General features: G+C 36.9%; 1 protein-coding gene across 1 annotated transcript in view; it reads right to left on the bottom strand.

The window, feature by feature from the left end:
• si:ch73-40i7.2 (FYN-binding protein 1) overlaps positions 1 to 8,841 on the bottom strand; it is a gene marked incomplete at its 5' end in the record, with an annotated part of 63,940 nt that overhangs the window by 32,304 nt on the left and 22,795 nt on the right. The gene's annotated exons all lie outside the window — the stretch shown is intronic.

The following is an 8,841-nucleotide window of genomic DNA, read 5'->3' as shown; positions in this document are numbered from 1 at the left end:
GGTTGTATAGTAACTGTAGTAAATATATTTTTGTGTTAACTGTATATCTTGTTTTTATTAAATAAATAAAATATGTGTATTATTATTATTGCGGGAGATTTAAAATACGGGAGGAAAAATTCAATGCTTTTTGCAAAAGATTGCATTTCCAAAAGGCTTGCCAGTTATATATAATATTTTTTCCCATCACCACAGGCCCTTTTAGGGGCTACATATATAATGTAAATAATTATTTAAGACGTTATAAAAAGTTTTAGGCCTATGTAAGTCATCAACTGCAGAAAAGTGTAATACAAAAAGTCATATAAAAACGTACTACAGGATGTTATTATAAATAAGATGAAAACACTATAAAATCCTTGTTAAAATAGTTTTGCTTGGATGAAAGCCAAGGCCAGGGTGCTTTTATTATTCTGTACAGATGAGAAATTGTAGGTAACTTCTGCCATCTACAGGAGACATTTAGGAACTGTAGATTCGTTCTAGTTCATTTGTCTGTTTCCTATACTGAAAACAATGCTCTAAATAATCTAGATGCATATAATATTTTAAAAATGTATCATGTCATTGGTACATTGTTAAAAGTCAGGACAGAGGTTTCATAGTACTAATCACAAAGAATTGAGAAGCACAACAAGGTCTAAAATAGTTGTGTATCCACTTTTAAGAAATATGCCTTTACAGTCTCAAAGTCTGTAATCTATGGCAACATAAGGCAAGATCTTAAGTTTACTCCCATCCCCATATGGATCCAGGGTTATGGACTGAGTCCAGTCGTACCAGTTATTTCTATTATCATAGCAGCCATTCACACCATGCCATCGATGACTGCGTATCCTGACCAGGTCTCGCTCTGTGATCTCTCGGCTGACCCCAGGAAGGTCTGTGACAGGGAAATCTGGTATAAACGCATGTGCTTTTCTGTAGACTTTTAAATGTTTCTCTTGCTTGAATTTCTCAGCCACAGAAAAGTCCATTCTTGATCTTTCTGAAGTTGGCAAGCTATTCTGAATCATCTTATATTGTGACATCTCCCTGCAGTTTGTCTGTTGGACCAAGCAAAGGTTTTGTTTCAGACGCTCACTGCCTTGGATTTCACTTCCTGTTGATCTCTGACAATCAGATGTTTTGCTTAATATAGGTTTGATTTGTCGAGTATGAGGGTCATATGTTAGTTTGCCTGCTTGCTGTTGTGTAGTTTTGGTATTGTCCTCTGCAGGACGTCCGTCGAGTTTGACAGTGTGATTGTTATGCTGATTCTTCGTGTCCTCATAAGTCCTCATGTCTGTCACTGTGCTGGAGACCTCATGGAGGTTAACGTTCAGCGTAGCAGGTTTGAGTATGTTGAGGAGGTCTGAAGGCTGCTGCATCTTTACGTATGAATCTTGGATGGAGGAATTAAAGGTAGACTAGAAGTAACGCAGGTGGATTGTGGCGGTTCCTCGGCCACCATAAGGTGCTTTGTGTCACTGCGACCGACTGAGGTGTCATGTCTTTGGGGACTTGTGCTGCTCTTGGGAATGCTGATTGGACAGAGATGGTCTCAAGCTCGTGAACTGTTGTAAATTCTTGATGGACGAGGAATATGGTCTGATGGCACGGATGGGTATTTTACTCTTTCTAAAAATGTTTTTGCCTGGTACAGAACCCTGAGACATTTCATCCCTCTGGCTCATGTTATTGTGGAAAAGAGTTCTGCTGTAATTTTCCGTGAGGGTTTGTGCTGATACAGGAATACGTTCAGCGGGAATTGAATCCACAGAGCTTGAGAGCCCTTTTGTCGCGGCTTCATTTACTCCAACCAGGCTCTGCCAACTCCGTACGAGATTTTTTAAACGTTTAACAAGATCTTTGTCAGTGCTTCTTTTTCTCACATCATTGATCAACTTTCCAAGCCTGGTTTCCTGGAATAAAACAATTCCACACACAATCATCATCATCCATATATAGTTTCTGTTACACTTTAATTTAGGGTGTCCTTGTTACAGTGTAATCATACATTTAAAGAGATAAATGCAAAAAATGAAAATTCTGTCATCATTTATTCACCCTAAAGTTGCTCCAAACCTGTATAAATTTCTTTGTTCTGTTGAACACAAGGAAGATATTTTGAAGAATGTTTGTAACCAAGCAGATCCTCGCCCCACCATTGATACCATAAGTATATATTTTTTCCTACTATGGTAGTAAATGGGGGGCGAGATCTGGTTGACTGCTGACATTCTTTCCAAATATCTTCTATTGCGTTCAGCAGACAAAGAAATTCATACAGGTTTGAAATACTTGAGGGTGAGTAAATGATGACAGAATTTTTATTTTTGGGTGAACTATCCCTTTAAGATACATCTTTCAAAACATTTTAAGATTCTTACCGTCCCCAAACTTTTGAACAATAGTCCTATGTACATTTAAAATAAGTAATAATACAATAAAATGAAATAGAATACTTTTTTTGTGTAAATAACCCACAGGTGTAGTTCATCACATTAACTATGAACAGTTCCACTAATGTTTGACAACCACAAATTGTCAAATAATTTTTGTAATTATTTATAGTATTACGGAAGCCTGAACAGCATGGTGAAAAAAAAGAAAACTTATCTTGTAATTTTTGACATATATATATATATATATATATATATATATATTATATATATATCGGATTTCATTAATAATATCTTAATTTTTGTTCTGAAGATGAACAAAGGTCTTTCAGGTGTGGAATGACACGAGGATGAGTAATTAATGACAGAAATTTCATTTTTGGGTGAACTAACCCTTTAAGGAAAAATGTGCTTTTCACTAGTCCATAGTGTATGATTGTAATACAACAAAATATAAATTAATTTATTAAACATTGATGGATCAACACATTTTAGGGCAAAATAAATCAAAAAGTAGTTTGTTTTGTTTAAAAATCATATAAATTAGGTGGCGAGTGTGGCCTTTTACTCCACATTTGGGGTAAAAGACTCACCAGCATGGGGTAAAAAGCACCCAATATTGAAACAAATACTTTTGCTAAAGTAACATGTTTTGCATAATATTTACATATTTAATATCCCATAAAATTGTACAGTAGTAACAATAAATATAATACTATGATATCAATATATAAAATATTTAATATGATGGTTTCATTATAAATGATCATTATCTCTAAGGGGATGCCCACAATTAAATCATATCAATTCACGTGAATTCTAACTATGCATGTCAACAAAGGAAAAGTCAGCTGGCTATTTGTTATTATATCATTTTTTTGTGCTTTGAGGGCCCCCCAACAGCAGGGGAGCTTTTTACCATACAGTTATTGAAAGACTGTTTGATTTTATTACCTTGAACAAAAATGAAGATCTTTGTCTCAAAATATATTCTGTAATTTTATTGATTTTCATTCGCTACATAATCTATAACATTTAAAAAGAAAACATTAGTATTAGATCAAACTAGCACAGAATACAACTTTGCATTACTGCCCACGATTGCACCAAGAATGCACCAAATTTCCGCATGCATAGTGAAACGGGGATGTTTAGCAAAGTTTTTGTGCCTTCTAGTGGTTTAGAGGAGAATACAAATCAAAACATCTTTATAATGTTAACTTGACTGACTGCTTCATTTCCACTTTAAGGAATATTAAATGTCTTTTTAATCATGAGACAAGCAAAGATTATTGTTGCAGAAATTCAGCATCGGTCTGGTGTCTATATATGTGCAGCACATATAGCATACACATATATGGTGTGATTGTAATTTAAATAAATTGTTTCATAAGCCCAACTTTTTTCTTTTATTTTCATATAATTTCACATTGGAATATTACTATCTCCATCTCAACACTATCTATCACATCTCAACACTATCTATATATGAAAGGAGTCTCTATGATATTCTAGTCTTTAGATATGTCCTTCTTTTAATGTTAGTCTACAAAATTGTGTGCCCATTTTTTTGTGCAAACACTTTTCTAGTTCATAACATATTCAGCTTGCTACAGCAGCCATATTGTGTAATCAGATGTTACTACTATCTCTATCACCAAAGCTGAGAGCCACTCTCAACAGTGGTGGCGAAACTTCAAAATAGCAAATGGCCGGAGCAGGACCTTCTTCTCACTAAGGTAAATCACATCAACCTCAATCTGTAATGTCATTCCATGCTCCAAAGACAAGTGACCTCAGAGAGCGCAGAGGTCAGTGTCCAACTCGATCTGCTGTGGAATTACAGTAAAGAATGAATACAATAGGTAGTATCCAGTGCTGGCCTGTAGAGCGAGTTCTGCTAGATAATGTCTGTACTTAGGCACCACTCACGCTCTTGCCATCACACCACTTTTTCAGCGGCGTCCATGTGACCCCGCCAACCCCTTCGGTAAAGCCAATGAGACGAGATCTCAACAGTTCAATTTCTCATCATGAGGCCAATGTTCAATACCAACCGATTTCTCGTTCCTTTAATCAGTCTCTTTTCGTTTCCTTAAAACGTATTCTCTTTCTTCCTGATTGTCTCATCTGTTTTTCTGTTGCTTGTGCTGCTCTTTTCTTTTCTTTCTTTTCTTTCTTTTAACTATAACAAATCAGTTTTCAGCTTTCTCTTTAGGCATAGACCCCAGTGAGCCGGTTTCAATTTATCTTTCATCTGAGTGCTTTCTTCTGCTTTCGATCATTCTCTTTCTCACTATAAATAGCCATTCATCTCAAAGGTCCAGCAATTTTAAACTGTCTCAAAGCTGCCCATAGCTGTTCTTTTGGCACTGGCACAAGAAGCCAGGGGCCTGCCTGCCATTAGAGCAGTGACGCCTGTTTGTACATAACCAGTTATGTACAAACTACTGGAAGGAGTTTGTTATCTGACCCATCTGAAGGATTCGTGTCAGCTACATCAACTTGTAGAGCGTCTTATACTGTATTATCAACACAAGGAAGAAACAAGTGTAATAAAATGAATTTCACTAACAAAAGGATAGAGAAGAGTAACTAACAATTGCCAAATGAATGCCATGCAATGTAAAAGATTGATAAATGCAAGTGATTGAGTTGCAAAAAATAATGGTAACACTTTATTTTAGAGTATTTTAACTAGTTGCTTATTAGCATGCATATTACTAGAATATTAGCTGTTTATTAGTACTTATTAAGCACATATTAATGCCTTATTCTGCATGACCTTATTCTACATTCTTAATCCTACCCAATACCTAAACTTACAACTACCTTACTAACTATTAATAAGCAGTAAATTAGGAGTTTATTGAGGGAAAAGTCGTAGTTAATAGTGAATACATGTTCCCTATACTAAAGTGTTACCAAAATAATGTATTACTCATTACTCGTTACTCCTTTCAAAAGTAATATTATTGCTGTACTTATTACTCACTGGCAACAGTAATTTGTTACACTACTCGTTATATTACTTTTCCATTACACACCACAAAATTGGTAATTGTGTATTTTCTCCTCAAATTTATGACTTTTCGTTCATGTGCGCCTCTCTGTGAATGTTATTTACACATTTAGTTCAAATTTCTATTAATTTTATGCAATCCGGTGAGCATATTAGTGGCTTCCAGCGCTGTTACCTGTGTTTTCACTTCTGTGATCGCTGTTATTACCCAGAGGAAGATCATTTTCTGCACGTCACTCATATTACATCTTCATAACCCGCCCTGTCTCTTCCGATGACAAAGTTCCACTACACTTCCATGCTCTGTTCCATACATACTAACCTACAGAAACATTTCTACACATGAAACATGAAGCTAATAAACAATGATTACGACAGCATATGATTTGTTTGTGATTTGTTTGTGATTTGGGGTATTTTTATAAGATAAAATGATGTTTACATGAGAAATGCTAAGCAGGTGTAGCAATTAGCTTATTCTAAAATGCTACAAATAACATATTTCTGCCTCATCATATGGCCAAAATCCACATTAGATCACAATCAGAAGTTACAAACACTCAATGGTGGTTTACAGTAACTTAGCAATCTCTACCAATACTAACTATAGCTGTAATTCACCTGTTACTCTGGTACAATTATATTTCATTATATGTGTTTTTCTTAAATAATTCATGTAAGGTTATAAGAAAATGTTTTTTTTTTTTCTTTTCTAGAAAGACTTTTGATAATAGATGGGTATAATGTATTTGGGATCAAAGGGATGTGGATGAGCAAGCCATAATGCCAGAGTCAAAACTTACATTTGACAACAGTGTTCTTGTCATGTTTTCTCCCAACAAAATCAAATTCACAAGTTCACACTTACAAATAAGTCAGAGAGAGTAAATGGTAAGTGTATTTGGCGTGCTGTCCGAGGAGAGTGCTCCGGGTCCGGTATTTGGCCTGAATCCAGAGTACTCCCCCCAGATTCCTGGCTGTGGTAGGAACAAGCCAAGAGTGAGGAGTCAGGGTGGTGAAGGAATGCTGAAAACTGTCAACTGTGTGTATATATCGACTGTGTATATATATATATATATATATATATATATATATATATGCTTCCTCTCATGCTGATAGGATAGACGTGGTATTTGCTGATGACAAGTTGATTGGATAGATTATTGGCATGTGCTCCTCCCGAACTTTGTTAATGAAACATCATGTAACAGCAATATTTCCAACTGCTGAATGTAATCTTTTCCATTTTCCAAGCTAATTTGCGGCAAAGGTGACGTCATGTTAGGGATGTGCCCGAAGCCTAAATCTGAATTTGGAAAGGCACGAAAAATGAATAACGCATTCTACAGAGCCCTAAGGGACGTGGTTAGGCTTGCTGTGGTAATTGGTTACATTACAGTACATCAGATTTCACTTATCACGTGAAGATAATAAGTAGAGATGACTGACAGGACGATGTCGGAGGACTTGGAGCGCAACAGATCCTGAGCATCATTGACAAATATCTGTCAAATGTGTGGTCAGTACCGGCGTTCCCTATACACAGAGTACGCATGATCACAAATTTAAAAATGAAAGTTAAAAGCGATTTATATTTAAAAAAAAACAACAACAACAAAACTTTTATTTAAAGGGATAGCTCATCTAAAAATAAAAAGAGACCACACACCTGCCGACTGTAGTAACGATTTCACTGTGGCAATTCCACAGTCATGAGATCTCACAGAAACTCGCGTGATCAAACATGACTTCAGAAGAAAAACAAATATAGAGGATGGTGGAAAAACACAAAAGGAGAAAAAGACGTTAATGCATGCAGACATTACATGATGTTAGAGTTCAACTTCCAGTTCCGTTGAGACACCGTAGGGGACACAATGGGATTCAGGGATCTGCTAAGAATGACTGCAGTGGAATCTGAAGTTCTGCTCACAAAAATAGCACTGCTAATTACAAAGAAAGACACAAGAATATGGCTCGCCATTACTACCCAGAAGAGACTTGCCATAACCCTGCGATTTTTGGCACATCAACACATCAACACACAGCCAGTAGCACACAGCGGAAGCACTTTCCGCAACTTCAAGTGTCGGTTCGCTGTGCAGATGATGGATGTTGTTGATGCAGCATACCAATTTAGGTATGTCAGTGTGGGCGCGCAGGGCAAGACCCCTGATGCTGGAATCTTTGCACAGACGGATTTTAAGAGAGCACTTGACCAGGGCCTCCTCAACATTCCCTCCGCAAAACCGCTGCCTGGCTCAGCCTCTGAAGCCCTCTTTATGATTTGGGAGACGAAGCATACCCTCTCTGTTGTGACCTCTTTCTGCCAAATGGATCATGACCAACGGGTGTTCAACTACTCTCTTGCCAATCAATGGAGAGTCTTCTGCACTACAATAATGCTCAAGTCTGACAAGGTAGTAAAGATCAAAATAAAGAGGATGGCACAACACTCACAAGCGCTCCTCTCATAGCACACACATTAAAGGGTTAGTTCACCCAAAAATGAAAATTCTGTCATTAATTACTCACCCTTATGTCGTTCCACAATTGTAAGACCTTCATTCATCTCCGAGTCACTGATTCGATTCGTAAAGCTCCGAAGCAGTGTTTTGAAATCGGCTCATCACTATATTGTTGAAAAGTCATTATTTTGTTTTTTTGGCGCACAAAAAGTATTCCTGTCACTTTATAATATTAAGGTAGAACTACTGAACTCACATGAACTGTTTTAAATATATTTTTAGTACCTTTATGGATCTTGAGAGAGGAAATGTCATTGCTGTGAATGCAGGCCTCACTGAGCCATTGGATTTAATCAAAAATATCTTAATTTGTGTTCCGAAGATGAATGAAGGCCTTACGGGTGTGGAACGACATGAGGGTGAGTAATAAATGACATTATTTTTGGGTGAACTAAACCTTTAACTAGATGCACAGATGTGGCTACAACACCACCTGTAAATGCAGTGCTACCATTACCTCCTGATGCATCAACAAATACATATACATTCGTATATAATACTGCATGTAATATTTAGCGCTGTTCACTGCACTAATCTCACCTAGTCAAAAGTTCTTAAAAAACAAAAGAGGAAAATGTCGGTGAAAAAGTCAAGGGTTAGGATCAGGCAAGAGGTAGGACCCGCGTTAATATCGGAGCAGCTTTCCAGCGTTGGAGAGAACTCAAGGAGCAGCAAGGCCTGAAATCGGACACCGAGGTTGCTTTATTTCCTCTCGATAGGTGAGTAACGTTGGTTTTGCTTTGTTTCACAGAACTAAGATATGATGGCTTTTGCTTGAATATGCTCGGATGTCATCTTCGCTTGTTTGTTCATTTGCAATCTTATTGTCGTTTGCTTCAGCTATGATAAAGACATTCATTTTGTGTGGGGTGGAGCTATCAAAATAGGGGAGAAATCCTTTTGGGAC

Source organism: Ctenopharyngodon idella, chromosome 11, assembly GCF_019924925.1.
Source record: "Ctenopharyngodon idella isolate HZGC_01 chromosome 11, HZGC01, whole genome shotgun sequence".
Lineage (NCBI taxonomy): Eukaryota > Metazoa > Chordata > Actinopteri > Cypriniformes > Xenocyprididae > Ctenopharyngodon > Ctenopharyngodon idella.
The sequence above is the reverse complement of the archived record's forward strand: the minus strand, read 5'-3'. Positions and strand labels throughout refer to the sequence as shown.